The sequence below is a fragment of the Camelina sativa genome, chromosome 13 (genome assembly GCF_030686135.1).
Source record: "Camelina sativa cultivar CO46 ecotype springtype chromosome 13, ASM3068613v1".
NCBI lineage: Eukaryota > Viridiplantae > Streptophyta > Magnoliopsida > Brassicales > Brassicaceae > Camelina > Camelina sativa.
Window position 1 is genome coordinate 20925527 of NC_141892.1, and position 18536 is coordinate 20944062.

At 38.3% G+C, this 18536-nt stretch overlaps 1 pseudogene across 1 annotated transcript; it reads right to left on the reverse strand.

Annotated features, from left to right (window-relative positions):
• Positions 1-2867: 2867 nt before the first annotated feature.
• LOC104737021 (UDP-glycosyltransferase 71B8 pseudogene) lies at positions 2868-4722 on the reverse strand (annotated as a pseudogene). Its single transcript, XR_015577346.1, has one exon. The product of XR_015577346.1 is annotated as a UDP-glycosyltransferase 71B8 pseudogene (transcript).
• Positions 4723-18536: the final 13814 nt, after the last annotated feature.

Sequence of the window (18536 nt, forward strand, 5' to 3'; positions counted from 1 at the left end):
GGTTGCTCCTCCAAGTTTCTCACTGAAATAAGCAATGGGTCTCTTCTCTTGCATCAACACAGCTCCAATTCCTACACCAGAAGCATCACATTCAGTTTCAAAAGTTTTCTAAAAATCTGGTAAAGAAAGAAGAGGTGCAGAAGTTAGTTTTTGTTTCAAGAGTTGAAATGCTTCTTCTTGTGTTGTCTCCCATTTAAATTCAACGTCTTTCTTGATAACCTCAGTGAGAGGAGCAGCAATGGTGCTGAAATCCTTCACAAATCTCCGATAGAAGTCAGTTTTCCACTCATCACCCTCCTTCATACGAATTTGGTGATATCCACTCTTAAGATCAATTTTAGAAAACACACAAGACTCATGTAACTCATCTAGCATGTCATCTAAGCGAGGGAGGGTGGCGATACTTTATAGTGATATTGTTGATGGTTCTGCAATCCACGCACATTGTCCAACTACCATCTTTTTTTGGCACAAGTAACACATCGACAAAGCACATGGGCTCATGCTCTCCCTAATGTATCCCTTTTCCATGAGCTCACTGACTTGTTTCTGCAGCTCTTTTGTCTCCACAGGATTGGTTCTATAGGCTGGCCTATTAGGAAGTGAAGCTCCTGGGACAAAGTCTATTTGATGTTCAATTCTCCGAATTGGTGGCAAACCATCTGGATTCTCTTCTGGAAAAACATCTTCATAATCCTGCAAAAGGGAAAAAATATTGCTCGGAAGTTTCGGCTCAAGATTAGTCAAACTCATGAGAGTTTCCTTGTACATAAGAACAATGATAGGTTGATCCAAAAATAAAGCTCTCTTAATCTTACTTGCTCTCACAAAGAAGTTAGATTGTCTCACAAGGTTACTCTCAAAGGCTTTTTGCTGGGTTTTTCTCAAACTCTCACTCTCTTCTTTATGGTTTTTAGTGTTTAGGGGTTCACTCACATTGTTCTTTCTAAGGTGCAGCTGATCTTTGTAGACCTCTTGTGGTGTTAATGGAACTAGTGTGATCCTCTTTCCTTTGTGCTCAAAAGAATGTTAGAAAAGAAACGAGATAAAAGATGTCCTTGACAAAGACTTAAAAAATGTATTTATAGTAAAAACATGTGAACCCCTAAAACTCAAAACGACAAGGTAAGGAGTCGGTTTGGGAATCCCCTGAAGCGTTTAAGACAGAGCGTCTTCCTGACATGTGTGATCGAGTCGGTGTGCGTCCAGTGGCTTGATTGGTATATGAAAGTGGCTCGAGTGGTGTGAGTGAAAATGGCCCGAGCGTGGTCGGTGAAAGTGGCTAGAGCGTGGTCGGTGAAAGTGACTCGAGCGTGGTCGGTGAAAGTGGTTCGAGTTGGGTGTATACGCATCCACTAAAACGGTGATAACTCTTGAACCACATCTTTGATTGGCTTGCAATAAACGGCGCTGGAAAGATAACTCAATTTCCTACAACTTTGGTGAAGACGTTGAAAGCTAAATCCCACTCGAGTAGAACGGATCGAAGGGGGTGACTCAAGAGACGGTTCCAGGAGTGTTGTGAGATTATCTCGAGAGAGGGTTCCGGGAGTGTTGTGAGATTGACTCGAGAGAGGGTTCCAGGAGTGTTGTGAGATTGGATTGGGAGAGAGTTCCGGGAGTGTTGTAAGATTGGCTCGAGAGAGGGTTCAAGAGAGCGTGGCGAGCGAGAGTGGCTCGGTCGGACCTCTGGGGTGTGTGGCGAGTGAGAGTGGCTCAGTCGGATGCGCTTTCAACGTCCCCTAAATACCTGAAATACTCCGAAATGCACAATGTATGCAAGAATGATGCAAGAACTACCTAAACATGCAAAATGTATAGAAAGGAGTAGAAAATGATGCAAACCAATGAATTATCCTAGCTAAATGAATGATAAATATATGATAAGGAGAGACAAAATATAAACATATCAAGCATCCATTTCGCCTCCGGGAAAAATGATTATGGAGATAGAGAGGCGGGTCTCTCTCGCAACTAGTAGCTTTGCCATCTCCACGGCTGATCTGAGATGACCGGTTCCAATAAAAGGGATGAAGACAAGCTCAACTTTCATGATTATTTTTTTTCTTGTTCTGTTTCCTCTTTTTTTTTTGTTCTGTGCTTTGTCTGGGTCATCGAGATGATGAAGCTCTACTAATTAAATAGTAACGAGTTTTGGCTTCTTATGTTTAGCACTATTGTTTGAGCCGAATAAGTCACTAATTTAGTAATTTCTATGGTTTCAACTTTTTTAAGACTTTTTGATTTTTGATGGATATGGTCAGTAGTGAGTAGATATCATTGTCGTCATATGTAAAATCAAAATGAGTTTCTCCACTTATTGAACGTCACTTCGGTACTATGGTTGTTTTTAGTTGAGTTGAACTAAGGTCAATTGGTCAAATATAAAATTTATATATCACTGTCCGCTTAATGTACGGGTTTAGAGTTTTTAAAATAAAAAAATATAAAGTAAATAATTTTAGTAAGTAAAACTATTTATAAAAGTAAATAGACACACCGAGATGTCCAATATAAGTATCTGGTGTAAAAGGTGCGACTTTAGAGTTGAGACTATTAATCACATTTTTCTTTGAATGGCCTCACTCGTGGGAAGTTTATGATTTATTTCTAACTCCGGTTTCATCAGAGGGTTTTCCATATGAGTCGATGTACTCAAATTTGGATTTTGTTTTCTGGAGGGATGTCTCTGATCCTGATCAACTTCTTCAATTACCATGATTTTTATGGGCAATCTGGAAGACCATAAATAAAAATATTTTTTTAAGGTTTAGAGATCGAGACGAATGATATAATTGCTCAGGTTTTGGACGATAAATTAGCTTGGAAAGATGTGCTATGTTTTATGGCGGTCATGTCCGCTTCAATATTGAAAGATTTGGTATTATTTTCTCATGATCATTAAAATAAATGCAACACACGTAAGAGACATGCCACATTGCCATTCCCAAGAGCGTTGCATGCTCCGGTTTATTAGCTAGTTTCAACTTTAATTAAACAACATTCTTCGTAACGTCTTGGATAAATAATTTCAAAGCAGATTGAGACGATCCACCATCCGATAACGCCACGTGACACTTCTCACTCATCTCCATCACTCTCTTCCTCACGTCACTATCCTGCTCCATCAGACATCTGATTCCTCTCTCTATCTCCTCTGCCGTCACCAGGACCGTCGCAGCTCCCACTAACTGATCGCCTCGCCAAGACTTTCTTATCCTCACCGCCAAACCAAGCTCCTCGACCATCATGAAAGCATTGAATTTTTGCTCTGCGTATAACGGCCATGGTGCCATCGGAACACCGAACCAAAGACTCTCGAGGATCGAGTTCCACCCGCCGTGAGTAACAAAACCTCCGATCGCCGGCTTAGCTAGCACGGCCACCTGCGGCGCCCATCCAATCACCTTTCCTATATCCTTTGTCCGGTCAAAGAATCCTTCCGGGAGAATCTCTTCAAGATTCTTGAATTCTCCGGGAAGTTCCTTTTCTATAACGGGAGATGCACGGCGGAGAGACCACAAGAAACGGTGACCACTTCGCTCAAGGGCGATATCGCTTTCTCTTGCTTGTTCCTCACGAAAGCCTCCTATGCTTCCGAAACAGAGGAACACTACCGACCTAGGTGGTTGCTCGTCAAGCCACCGTAAGATCTCCGAACTTTTCTCTTCTTTGGAACTGCCAACATGGTTCTCGAGATGCAATATTGGTCCCACTGTGTAAGCACGAGGAGTATCACCACTCGAGAGGAGAGACTCCAACGCATAAGGTTCAAGCTCAGCAAAAGTGTTTACCGAAAAGCCTTTCATCTCCCGGAACCTTCTCGCTTGGTTTACAAACATAGGAAGCCACTCTTTCGTTCCCAAACCGTAAGGAAGACACTTCACAGGATAAGGACGAGACAAAATCGGAACGTCCAACAAGGCTTCCGAGTCTTCAAAATCAGTTTCGGTGGCATTGTATTCCTTTTTATCGTACAACATCTGGACGTGAAGTCCAAGTGCGAGAACCCCAACGTTCGAGGTGTAAAACAAGTAACACGGAACACCAAACTCGTTAGCCACGTCTATCACCGAGGTACAGAACATGTCCACGACTAAACCAGCGAGCCTAGGCGAGTCCGGTAGCCTTGAATAGCCATCGACGAGTTTCGCAACGGCACGTTTCACCCTCGGGATGTGGTTCTCGACATGTAACTCAGTGGTTGTTTGATCTTCGCAGGAGATCACTTCGTAGTGAAGGCGGTCGTTGGATGCGGCGACGAGGGCTGAGATATAAGCGGAAGTACTGATATCGTCAACTGAAAGAAGAGGAAGGATGATAACGGAGATAGAGAGGCGAGTTTCTCGCTCCACTAGTAGCTTCGCCATCTCCACAGTTGATCTGAGATGACCTATAACAGGATACGGTACGAAGATAAGCTCAAATTTCATTTTGTATTTCTTTTGTTGCTTTTGATTCAATCGTAAGCGATAAAAGCCGATGGGAAGTTGTCTTATAAGCTTCTTTCGTTAGCTCTGTTTATAGGAATGATAAGAAGAATAAAATAATATTTTACTTGTTCCGAAGTTTCCTCCAATTAGTTGTCGATATAATAAAAATAAATTAACGAACAGTTTGATGTGTTAATCTCAAACTCTAATCACAGGGTATACACGTATAAAACATGCAAACTAAGTAGAGAATCATAGTAATAATGTATATTATTGTTGTGACCATATACTAATATTTTGTGAAGTGATGATATTCTCTGTTAATACGAGACCGAGAAAAAGCCGCTCCACCACAAAAACGAATCAAACTCGGAACGTGGCTTACAAGTTTCGGGTCTTCAATCACTTTCACTGACATCAGTTTTTCATATAAATATAATGTTGCCAACAATATAGTTAATTTAAACTAGAAAGAGATCATATATTTTCTAGGTGTGAGTAGTACAGTTCCAAGAAAAGATATAGATTCATGCTCAAATGGGGTTTATGGGAGCTTTGTTTAGTGCAATAAAAATGAAGAAATGAAAAGGGAAGCTTAAATTGCAAATGAACATCAAGATCAAATTACATGGGAAGCGGATAGGCGCAACCCTCAAGATTAATACCATTTGATGCTTATTACAAGACTATATATACTATGAATCTATTTGCTGAGACCTAGTAATATTAATAAGTAGAAAAATAAGTGACTCTAGACAAGAGGAATAAGAACGAAAAAGCTTGAATTGGTTCACAATTACATCATGATGTGGTTAGGTTCATTTCTCTTTCATCCTCATGTACCACTTGCCATCTCTCTATTCAAAAACACTTTTCGGCAACGACTCTTGTGGTTTCCATCAGTCTAGTCTCCAGTGTTGTTTGTAATTGTATATATATATATATATATATATAATGATCACCAAACAAAATTTTTGTGAAAATGTCTTAAACATAGAAATATATAGTCAACACATACATCATGCATGGAGCAAAATATTTTTATATAAATTCCTAAAATGACTAAGAATTATATTAACCTAGGTGATATAGTACATGTGTGTTATTTTAATGTTAAAAATAAAATAAACCTAGACGTGATTACTTTGGTATGAGAAACACATCACAGTCCCATCCCATCCCCTCAAGTTCTATCACATCTCCTCTTGTCCTATCTCATCTTCTCTCATCTTGTCTCATCTTGTCTCATCAACTTTTCTCAAAATTTAATTATTATTTATTTAAAGTATATATACTTAATTAGTAAATTAAATTACTTCAAAAATACACTGGTAAAACATATATTTAATCAAATAATACACCTTTTTAGGTCGTAAAATTTTAACTGTATAATAATAGTATTTTTCCATAAAAATTAGTTGGTCACTCTTTTACGGTGTTTTGTCATTATTTTAGTGTTTAAGTAGAATATTACAACCTGTACCAAAAATAAAATGATCATCATCTTCATTAGCTAGAAAATATACAATTTTTTTTTGTAATCTGTCAATAATAATCAAACACAGCCCATGTTTGTTGAAAATGTCAAAATAAATTTTTTACGGGGTGTTAAATCTCATCCAATCCCATCCCATCTTGTCTTGTCCCGATCCATTTGGCTAGAAATTTTATGTCTTTGAACCATTCTCTTTTAAATAATTACTAATGTAATAATGTTATTGATAAATTTTGGCTAAGAAATTTAGACAAAATACATGTATTCTCCATTTGAATGTTTAATTTATATAGTATAAATTATAATTCCCAAAAACTCTCAAAATATTTTTAAAAATACCCAAAATTCTCAAAAATACCTTTCTCAAGATAGTTCATATGTCACATAGTCAACCTCTTCTTGAAAAATGTTAAAGTAAAATGTTTTCTATTATACGAAAAACCCATTTATGTCTCATGTCCACTACTTCTTATCGTAATACCATAAATAGATTGGACTTTTAATTAAAATTTAATTTCCATTTTCTGATATGAAATTATGTGCATAAACATTAATATAATTCCGATTAAATTAAGAGTATATTTAAAAAATCTTATAATTAAAAATTTCAGTCCGTCTTTTGATTCGATTTTGGTAAAAATTTATGTTTTAATTTTGAATGTTTAGGTACGGTATAAGTAAAGAATATGCCATAAAGTAAAACTTAAGTATAGGAAGTGTCGAAAATGACTTATTTAAAATATTTAGACCATGTAATGAATCAATTATGTATTTCCAAATTAGTTTCAATGCGATTTTGGTAATTTTTTTAAAGGAATTTATTAGTTGATAGCCGCTAAAGATGCACAACATTTACGATGAAATTATTTTGTTCCTTCTTTTTTTTTTATGCAGAGATTTTGGATTTTGTTAACTAAGTTCAAGGAATAGTTTCGTTAATATAGCCGCTAATGGTGGTACCATTTATTATTGAATCAAATACATTTAATTTCTACTTTATGTATTGCTAAACTTGTGGAGAAATCTTTGAATATAATAAATTATATATTATTAAAGTTAATAATTTGGATTTGCTAAGTATCAGCTTTCTATATTAACTATTAGTCTATATTCGAAGATATTTGATTATCAGATTAGTTCAAATCAAAAATCGAATTCAAAAATTGAACTTGATTAAAAAGTGAGATTGATGATAAAAAAGAATATATTAGTATTAAATAATTAATTTTAAAAATATCCTTGATTTTTAAAAAAGTTTGTTACCAAATTTTAAAAAATGAATTCGATTTAACTTAAATTTTTTGAGAATTAGGAAACTGCAAGATTATAATTTTGAAATTTAGTAGGGTAAGTAATTAAAAAATAATATATTTTAAATATATCAAAGTTTAGTAAGTATCAGTCTAGTAAGTAAGGGTAAGTAAGTATATTTTAGTATATTTTAAATAGAACAAAATTTAGTAATTTATACTTCCAGTAATATAGTAAATTTATTCCTCCTATAATATATATGATAGAATTTTATACCAATTAACACCATAATTATAGGACATGCAATCAAATAATTTGCGTTAAAAATCCAGCTTAAAGTTTGGTATATCTAATATGAAGATTTATATTACAGTTTAAATTTTTCGTCTTTTTTTAAAAAATAAAGAAATAATAGAAAAACATTAAATTAATGTATAATATCTTTTAAATATATACCGTTTGTGGAAGTAGAGTATATAAAAGAGTCCAATATTAACAAAGTGGTTAGTTGGTTACAATATCGATTGGTTCAATAATATAACAAAGAAATTGAACATTTCACAACACGCAGTCATTTTCTAAAATATATACACTAACTTTATAAATCTGTTATGAGTGAACGCTTACCATGTGATTGGAAGATGATTCCATCGATCTAGATAAAAAGAAATCAACTTCCATATATTTGGTGGAACGAAACGTTAACTAAAACTTTAAACAGAGCTGATTGTAAAAAGAAGAAACACACATAGCAAGAAATTTAGAACTATATGGATTAAGAAAAAAAAAAGAGAAAACAACCATCATAATTGAGAACAAACAAAAAATATGAAGTAATCGGATGTGTATAGTATTATATTTATAGGGAATTAAATAGTTTGTTATTGTTTCCTAAAATTCCTATAATAATAAAATTTAGAAAATATTAAATTGATTATGGTTTCTGAAAGGGAAAATATAGATATGCCGATATTCTTTCCATTTAAACCTTAAATGCTCACGGTTTTATCCTTGTATGTAATCTAAATTAGTCTTTGGGAATTAAATAGTTTGTTATTGTTTCCTAAAATTTCTGGAATAAAAATATTTAGAAAATATGAAATTGATTACGGTTTCTGAAAAGAAAAATAGATATATACCCTTTTTTAATTGGAATATTTGGTCATAACTCCAATGACATACCCTTGTAATTTCTTACAAAACAAAGGTTTATTAGTTAAACAACTTTACAAATAATAGTAGAGATATTATGAATATTTCACAACGAAGATGTAACTGTAATCTTCACCGACAATGATAACTACTTCAGAAAATAGGATTATACACGTTATATGATTTCTTGTTTTATTTTCTAATATTTTTAATGATGATTTCTTGTTTGATTAATGGAAAACAGATAAATCACCAAGATATCTTCAAAATCCACCTATTTTTTTTTTTTTTTTTGAATTTAATGTTAAATTATATTCAAAGAAAAAATAGCTTTGTTACAACAATTGCAGTTAGTGTTTGAGTGTTTAAGCTAGAAAGGATTACAAATTTAGCTAGAAAACAAAATCAAGGTCTAGTTTGGAATCAAACCTGAAGGCTATTGTCGAACCTCCTATCCCCCGTTCGCTGAATGGACAGGATGTGATCCCTCACCTGGCGATCAATCCATTTGATCAATTGTCCTGACGTGTTGGCATGTTGCCATGTCGACGTCCGTTGCGTTCTCTCCATATGGTGTACACTGTAAGTTGAAAAGTGTAATGTGTTAAAAAGCTTCCAAGGCGATCAAGGCATGTGTCTGATAAAAAATTCAGAAGCTGGTGCCAGTCAGTAGAGTACTCGGTTCGGAAAACCCCCTTTGCTGTCGCAGCCCACACTTCGACACTTTGCTGACATAAGACACATGTCCCAGTAGCCCCAATGTTCCACTTTAGCATTCGATCCCTTGTGGCCAGTTTATCATGAGCTCTGTTCTCTGTTGAAACTACAACCGTAGTGTATCCACAATCGAGAGGAGATGTGGGATACGAGGTGTCCGTCGTCGCCTAGTCGACCAGGCCTCTGCCACAGACATTGTTCGACTTATCCCCAGATCAGTGACCCCTTGAGACCCAGTCACATCCACCAACCTGCCTAAAGAGGACCAATTATCATACCAAAAAGAGGTCTGCATACCATTTCCCACCTCCACCTTACAAAACTGTTGGGCTACAGCTCTGTATTTTAAGATCTTCTGCCAATTACAAGAGTCTGATCTCGTATTCTCCTGAACCACCCACAACGACCTTCCCCACAACAAATAACGTTTAACCCATTGAACCCAGAGGGAACGACCATGAGAGAGTATCCGCCAGACCAACTCTCGCAAGCTACGTAGACCAAGCCCTCCCTCCCGGCATGGTTTACAAACTTTTTCCCATTGCATTTTAGCCTTTTTTGGATTGATATCAGCTCCCGACCACAAGAAAGCAGAGCAAATCTGCTCCACTTCTCGAATGCAAGCACGGGGAAGCCGGAAAGCACCTATCCAGAAGTTGCAAATGCTCCACAGAACAGAGCTGACGAGATTGTAACGACCCTGCAAAAAGAAAGGAAGCGTGACGTCCAAGATCCGATACACTTCCTTATTTGCTCAAGCAAAGGGGTGTAGTCAGCGGATGTAAGACATTTAGTCACCAATGGCAAACCTAAATATCGAACAGGGAGCTCCCCAACCACAAAATCGAACTGATGTGATATTTGTTGACGTGCTTGATCCGCAAATCCAGCAAGATATACCGTTGATTTCTCCATACTTATTTTAAGGCCTGAGATCTTGGCAAATTGATCAAAAACGGATACAATACCTTCAATGGAGCTTGGTTTACCATCAGATAGGACCTTCAAATCATCAGCAAACTGACCGGCACCTATAGCGTTATCTAGAAGCTTAGACAGGACATCCATACAGATGACGAACAAATAGGGGGACAGAGAACAGCCTTGCCGTAACTCCCTAGAACTATGAAAATATCCTGCAAGCTCTCCATTTACTTGGACAGAGAAAGAAGCGGTTGTAACACATAATCTGATCCAATGGATAAAATCTGCTGGTAGCTGCAGTGCCAAGAGAACATTCAAGAGGAAGGGCCATTGGACCGAATCAAAAGCTTTCGATATATCAATCTTAATCGCACAATGCTCCGAGATTGTCTCCTTATGATAGTTCTTGACCAATTCTGTAGAAAGCAACACATTTTCAATCAGCAACCGATCCTTGACAAAGGCCGATTGGTTCCCTGCAATGAAACTAGGCAACACCACCTTCAGCCTATTTGCAAGAATTTTTGAGATGACCTTATATAGAACATTGCAACAGGAAATTGGCCTATCATCCTTCATCTCCATAGCATCCAATTTTTTGGGATAAGCGCTAATATAGTGTCGTTAATCCCTTTAGGCAGAAAACCTTTAACAAAGAAAGATTGAACTGCAAGAGTAAACTCTTGGCCAAGTATATCCCATGTCGCCTTATAGAACTCAGAATTAAAGCCATTCGGACCAGAAGACTTGTCATTTGGCATAGCAAAGAGAACATTCTTAATCTCCTCAGCAGTAACAGGCTGTATAAGTCGAGCTTGTTCAACCGAAGAGCATCGAAATGGCAACAAATCTTGGAGCATTGCAACCTCAGCCCCTTCAAAGTCAGTGGGAAGGAATTGTAAAACTCCTTAAAGTATCGCTCAACCTCCAAATTAATATCCTCACCCTTAGCAACATTGCCATTTGGGCAATTAACCTCATTGATAGTATTCACCGCTTTTCTAGTGCCAACAGCTCTATGAAAAGCTTTGTTATTCTTGTCTCCAACCTGCAGCTAATATAATTTTGACTTCTGCTTGAGAAACCTTTCCTCTAACGAGGCGACATTGTAGTGACCCTCATTAAGGGCAGAAATTCTAAAACAAAGTCCGGAGAATCAACCCGGAAAAGACTCAGACAGAAGAGGAAGAGGAAATAAGGAAAAACGACCGAAGGAAGTCCGAAGAAAAATCAATGTGTCGAAAAAATGGCCAATGATCGGAGGTTAAAGGCCAAGCCTAAAAAGGTGTCGAAGAAGAACAATGGCCGAGTCAAAAACCACGAAAAAGGTCATGGTACGGTCAAGACAGACGTACACGGACAGGGACGGTACGGACTGACGTACATGATCAGAGGCGGTACGAACGAACGTACAAGGTCGGACACGGTACAGACACATAGGACGTACGCATATGGAGATGGTGCACACAGGTCGGGTGTACATGAACAAAGGCGGTACGGACCGGGAAGTACGGTCGTAAGCCGAGTGGACACGGTAAAGGACGAGTACCACCAGTGAAGACCGGTAAGTTGCGGTACTGTCAGGAAGTTTCGGTACTGTTAGGAAGTTTCGGTACTGTCAGGAAGTTGCAGTACGGACATTGGAGTTGCGGTACGGTACGTACCAAAGAAGTGCAGAATGGCCGAAGCGTTGCGGTTGAGGACCGAGTTTTGCGGACGAGCCAGACGATCGACAGACAAACCCGACAGAATCCTGGATTTTGCGGAAATTGTCGGCAGCGCAAGAAAGATTCCTATTTTGCAAATCAGCCAATAGGGATTCATGCAAAACTGATGTTCAATCATTGTGTCTTTCCTAAGTGTTGGCCAATGAAGTTGCACCAAGTGGGAGACAAAAGAGATTTTATTCTCTTCGTTTTTGCCAAGGGAGAAGGAGAAGAATCTTTGGAAGCTTAGGCGCCAAGTGTTAGCCAAAGAAGAGAGAGGAGGAGGATCGAGCAAGTGCACGCCATCCATTGGCGAGTTGCACCGCCCATTTCACTATAAAAGGAAGACCATTCCTTCTCATTTCATCACTTAGCTCATAAAAAGAAAATCACTCAAAGTTCTCTAAGTCTTACTCTCTCTCGAAGTAGAGTGAGACACTCTCGAAGCAAGGGAGGTGCTGTCGAAGAGAAGAGAGAAGCTGTCCAAGTGGAGTTTGACGCTGTTAGGCGCGAAGGAGGAGAGTCGTATGATCCGCGGTGCTGTGATGTCTGACATCGATCTGCTAACTGCTGTGAGTCATGTAGTGTAATGAGTTCTGTGGTAGGTTGGGTGGGGTGCTGCATGGTTCTTAGGACCCATGCACATACCCATTGTGTGTTGCATTTAGACTAGGTTCATGTTGGAATCAGTTTAATATGTCGCATGCGTAATATGGTAGGATTCATGCTAGATTCTTGTTTAAAAGCACATAGAATTTATGCTAGGAATCACCATGCATGATGAGAATTGGGGAATTGAACTGCATATTTTCTTGATGAAATTGATGCATTTTTTAGCAATATGGATTGCTTAACATTTGGACCACAGACTTGCATGTTGGGTAGAACTAATGGATTTTTATTTGCAATAAATTCTTGCTTGAAAATCGGATAAATTAGTTGCATGCATGTAGAACAATCTAGGATCCTTGAATTTTATTTCTTGTTGCCTGTTGATTGTTGCTTGATTTTCTTGCTTGTTTGTTTGATATCTTGCTTGAATTTGCTGTTGTGGTAGTACTAATCTCTTAGTGTGTTGCTAACCCTTTGAGTTGTAGTACTTGTCTTAGCTAGTCTCTTGAATTATATTCGTTATTTTTCTCGAGTCGTAGCTAGGATAGAATTGCCGATCTTCTGTTCCAAGAATAGTTGGTTGTCTCGCGTGGAGTTCCCGATGACCACTCGCACGGGGAAAAGTCATGTCTAGTTGGCCACTAGAATGACCGCTACTAGACGTAGTAGCTTGTGGGGGCTCATGCTGGGTTGCCTTTGTGGTTTCAGCATGGGAAGTGTTGTGTAACGGAACAGATTATCGAGGGCTTAGGCGAAAAGAGTCTAGAGTACTCAAGTAACCCTTGTAGTATTCTAGTCGTCTTTGTCGTTGTAGGTGAAAAGAGTCTAGACTACTCAAGTAACCCTTGTACTATTCTAGTCGTCTTTGTCGTTGTAGGTAAAAAGAGTCTGGAGTACTCAAGTAACCCTTGTTGTACTCTAGTCGTCTTTGTTGTTGCGTAAGAGTAAAGAGTCTAGAGTATCCAAGTAACCCTTGTCTTACTTTAGTCGTCTTTATTGTCGAGGGAAGAAGTGTAGGTTGATCGAGTCAAGTCTTTTGATATGCTCAAATTAACCCTAGAGCTACTCTCTCAAACAAGAGATCAATGTAGTACTTAGGGGTCGAATCCACAGAGACTCAAGATCAAACACAATAAATTATAGAGTTTTTGATATTACGCTAAACAGATTAAATTGCATTAAAAACAAAAGAAGACAATGCAAAATATTAAATCAAGGTGTTGTGAAATCAGGAAATCAAAAGATTAAGCCTAGGAAATTTCTCAGGTAATTATGAAGTATTAATTCAATAGATTAATTAGGGTTAATGCAATAAAAATCAGATCTAGAACTCTAAACTTTTTGGTAAAATAATTCAGTTCTCACTGCAATTATTATCTAAATTTAAAACCAGAAAATCCAAATCTCTTTGTAAAATTCTAAGTTAAAAATCAGCTTTAAAAACAGGTTTAGATAAGTTCACAAAATCACTAATCCAAATCTTTTTGTAAAAAGTAATTTTGTTCATCAATGGTTTTAATCAGGAAAACAATTATATTCTCATATCAATTAATTTCCCTAAGATAATAATTCTAGGTGATCAATCAAGAACTATTGTGAAGAACAACCAAAGATGAAGATCATAAAAGATTAAGAACCCTAAAAATCACAGATCTAATAAATCATAAAAACCCTGTGAAAAACCCTAAACCTAACAAGCAAACTAGTCAGACATATTTAATGAAAAACAAGACATCATACTGAATAATAAGCAATAGATATTAAAAAATAAGAAGGGAGTTCAAGAATTCTTCTCTACAAAGCGGTTCTGATCTCTTTCTCTCCCAAAAGCTCTCAATATCTCTCTCTCAAAAAATTGCTAGAAAATAACTTTCGGGTTTTCTTAAAACACTATTTATATGTCCTAAAACACGTCACGGACTTGTGTTGCAATTTAGGAAAACTTTGGGTAAAATTGTAAAACTTCCAATTTCTTCTTTCTCTCGTCGGATAAACATAAGTGTCGACCGATGCTCCTTCGGTGCCGGTCGACACTGTTACTCTGATCCGAGTCCAAGTTCTTTTCCTTCTGTAAAATGCTCCAAAGTCATCCAAATAGCTCCACTTTGCTCCTTCCGTGCCAAATTCCTAAATAACCTGTAAAGACTTAAAAACAATCCTAGAAACAAATGAAAAGACTCAAAAAGCACACTTGTATCAAGGTTAAAAACCGTAAAAACCATGATATATCAACTCCCCCAGACTTAGCCTTTGCTTGCCCTCAAGCAAAACAGAAACTTAGACCTGTGAAAGAGGTTTGAAAACATAGGAACTCCCTCAACTGCAGACAACTGATCTTCGCACTCTTCATCGCCTTAACTCTCAAGAACATTCCTTACTTAAATCCCATAATCCTCTAGAATCTCTAGTCTCACCATTGTCATCTCATTACATAAATTAAAGCAAATACAGATGAGTTCTTACCTTGGTGTATCGATCAGTGGCATATGGACTCTCTTCAGACCAAGACATTCTTCATACAGCTCCTTTCCTCTCCCTTTTCTCACTTCTAATGAGTTGTTTTTTTTCTCTTTCAAATCAAGGATGTAAGCAAATATTGGGGTCATTGGTAATTTACCTATCCCTCGCTTCCAAGCTTTGTGTGATCATTTGATTCAATAATAGAATACTGAGGTCACAGGTAATTTACCTACCTCTCTAAACTGATCAAAATCATCTCATCTTTTATTCTTCCTTTTTTTTTTTCACAAAACACTGAAGGGAAGAGAGAGGTGAAACATACCTTGAAAAATTGCACTGTCTTGTATGGCCTGAAAAGGAAGTTTAGTCCACTGATTTCCAACCCCAAAATAAGAGATTAAGTCCGGTTAAAATCCTGATAAAAGTTGAGACAACGTTAATTTAACTAGATATCCTTTGAATAAGGGCTTTCAGGATTGTTGATACAGCTTATAGTCTTTTCCACACTTCAGTTCTGAGGTCAAGCTTAGTCAAGAGTCATTAGAGTATTAGCCAAAGAACGGTAGTCATTAGTTAAAGATCATAATTCCAAAATTTTGAAAAATTTGAACCAATAAAAACAAAAATCGGTTTTGACACACTAAAAACCCAAAACTAAGTTAGTAGTTAGTACTAACCTCCCCCAGACTTAAACGACACTGTCCCCAGTGTTTTCAAGCAAGGGAAGGGTAAAGAAACAAAAATTGTGTTGAAAAATTTGAATGAAAAGATGAATTTCCTCGGGTTACCCTATGGTGCCGACCGATGCCAGAGTGGTGTCGATCGACACCCTCGGCGAACAGTGAATTTGGCCAAAACTCCTTAGTTGCAGTTAGTTGTGTTCTTGTGTTGTGGGATCAATCCTTTTGATGTTAGTTCTCTTAAGAACTCAAACATAAACACAAGTTAAAAGCAACATGATAGAGAGATAATTCATAAGTTCACACAAATTTCAAACACAAACTGACTCAATGCAAGAATAAAAATGACTCAATCCTAAAAAGGGAAAAAAATAAAAAAAAACCATGATCAGGGGCTAGCAGAAACATCATCGTCATCAGAGACGGAATCACCAGGTGACCTGCGCCTAGTACGATGCCTAGTACGACCAAGGCAACGACAACGAGACAATCGAGCAATCGCGTTCCAGATGGCACGCATGGTGGATGTCTGGTACTCCTGGTAGGCGGTAGGACTCATAGTAGCAAAAGGTTGTGGAGGCTCAGGAAAAGGGGGAAAATCAGATGCTGAAGTACCAGAATAAGAACCAATCTCCAAACCCCCAACAGGGTTAGGACCATCTAAGTCCTCAACAGGTGCAGCAGCGGCAGTAGCCCTTGAAGTCCGATGGCGACGGGAAGGAGGAGCAGTGACAAGGTCAGCAGCGGACGGTAGAAAACGTAACTGCTCTGGATCATCTCCAATAGTAGTGAGGTCTGGTCGGAGAAGGCGTATCAGATGCTCTCCAGTCTCATCCCTGAATCTCCACAACAAACCTGGCTTCATACAGGTTGTACTCCTCATATACTGCTCATCCATGAGAACCCGTTGTTGCAGCATACTGTACCCGTCAGTCGGAACGTTCTTCCACTGAAGAATAGCTGTGATAAGTCTCCCAACATACTCAATCTTGCGGCCGCGACCCAAAAACGGCTTGCTCTGAAGATCAACCAAGTGATGTGCAAAAACAGCCCCATAGTTGGGCGCTGAAGGATCCTGCCGCACAGTCAAATTCGGAATCAATCGTCCAATCCCAATACCCAATAGATAAAGCTCAGCAGCTCTCATCTTGTTAGGCTCCATCTTACACTGAAAAGTGGTCCCAAAAGCCCAAAGAACGTATCGAAGTGCGGAATGGCGAACATCTGTCTGAACACTCTTCTTAGAGTCATAAACTCCATTTCCTATATAAGACCACAAAACACCAACATCCGAATAGGTCTGAGGCAAAACAGTACCTTCGTAAAAATGTGGCCAGTCAAACACATCACATATCTCCTGCAACCTAATCGTGTACTGTTTTCCCTCAATAAAGAAACACAACCAACCATCTCGTGCCTCTAGTGCCTGCTCATTAGCATAAACAACTCTAACACTAGCCATAAACCGTCTGACTAGATCCGGAGAGCAATCGTACTGCTTAGTGCAAATATTCCCCAGATGTATCCTATCTATCAATCTCATGACCTCATCATAAATTCCAAGTCTGCGCAGAAGAGCAGGATCAACAAACTTGGTTGGTTCAATTTCTACTCCTAACCAAGCATTATACAACATTGTCTCATACTCTCCCCAAACATCTAATGGTTTGTTGATAAATTCAGCCTTCTTCGGTTTTAACGGTATCGACCGATGCCTAGTAAGTGGCATCGATCGATGCTACTTCTGTCGGACCCGGCCCAGTGGCAAATTCAGGCCCATTTTCGCAAACCCAAATTGCTTAAACCCATTAAACCTTTCTTTGATCACCTGCGATCCAGTAATGGTGCCGACCGATACCCAGGTGGTATCGATCGATGCTGAAGTTTGATCAATGGTATCCGAAACTTTTTCCTTTGTTTTTTTTTCTGAAACAATAAAACTCAAAACCACAAATTAATATGTTAGTAATCGTAAAAATTGAAAATAAAAAAATTCCCAAGTGGGTTGCCTCCCACTCAGCGCTTGTTTTAAGTCATTAGCTGGACTTGGCAACGGATTAGGCGGAGGGTGCTTCGTCCAGACGCACAATGTGTCCGTCTAGTATCTCTGCTTTCGCCCAATAATGTTTCACCCTTTGGCCATTAACAGTGAACTTATCTCCTTTGGAATTCAGCAACACAATGGCATCATGGACAGTAAAAGGACCAGATTAACGGGAACTGAGTTTACCCGGAAATAGCTTCAAGCGAGAATTGTAAAGGAGTACCTGGTCATTAGGCTCAAAGTGCATGGAGATGATCTTCTTATCATGATATGCCTTGGTTCTCTCCTTGTACAGATTTGAATTCTCAAATGCATGAAATCTCAGCTCATCCAACTCATTCAACTGCACTAACCTTCTCTCTGAAACTGTCTTGGCATCAAAATTCATTAACTTAACTGCCTAGGCTGCCTTGTGCTCTAACTCCACTGGAAGATGACATGCTTTCCCATAAAGCAGATGAAAAGGTGTGGTGTCAAGTGGTGTTTTATATGTAGTCATATATGCCCATAGTGCATCATCAAGCTTTGCAGCCCAATCCTTCCTTGTAACACCAACTGTTTTCTCAAGAATCTCCTTAATCTGCCTGTTGGAAACCTCTACTTGCCCACTAGTTTGAGGGTGATATGGAGTAGCCACTGTATGTTGAACTCCATACTTTTTCAGTAGCTTGTCAAACACTTTATTGATAAAGTGCTTACCTCCATCACTGATGATAATTCGAGGCACTCCAAACCTTGGAAAGATAATGGTCTTAAACAGCTTAAGAACCACTGCAGAATCATTCTTTGGACATGCAATTGCTTCAACCCACTTGGAGACATAATCAACAACAACTAGGATGCAATTTTTCTTGTAGGAAGATGGGAACGGTCCCATAAAGTCAATACCCCAACAATCAAACACTTCAACTTCAAGAATGAAGTTTTGTGGCATCTCATTCCTCTTGCTAATCTGACCTTTCCGCTGACAAGCATCGCATCTTGAGACATATTCATGAGCGTCTTTGAACATCGTTGGCCACCAGAAGCCTGCTTGGAGGACCTTGGACACTGTTTTGAATG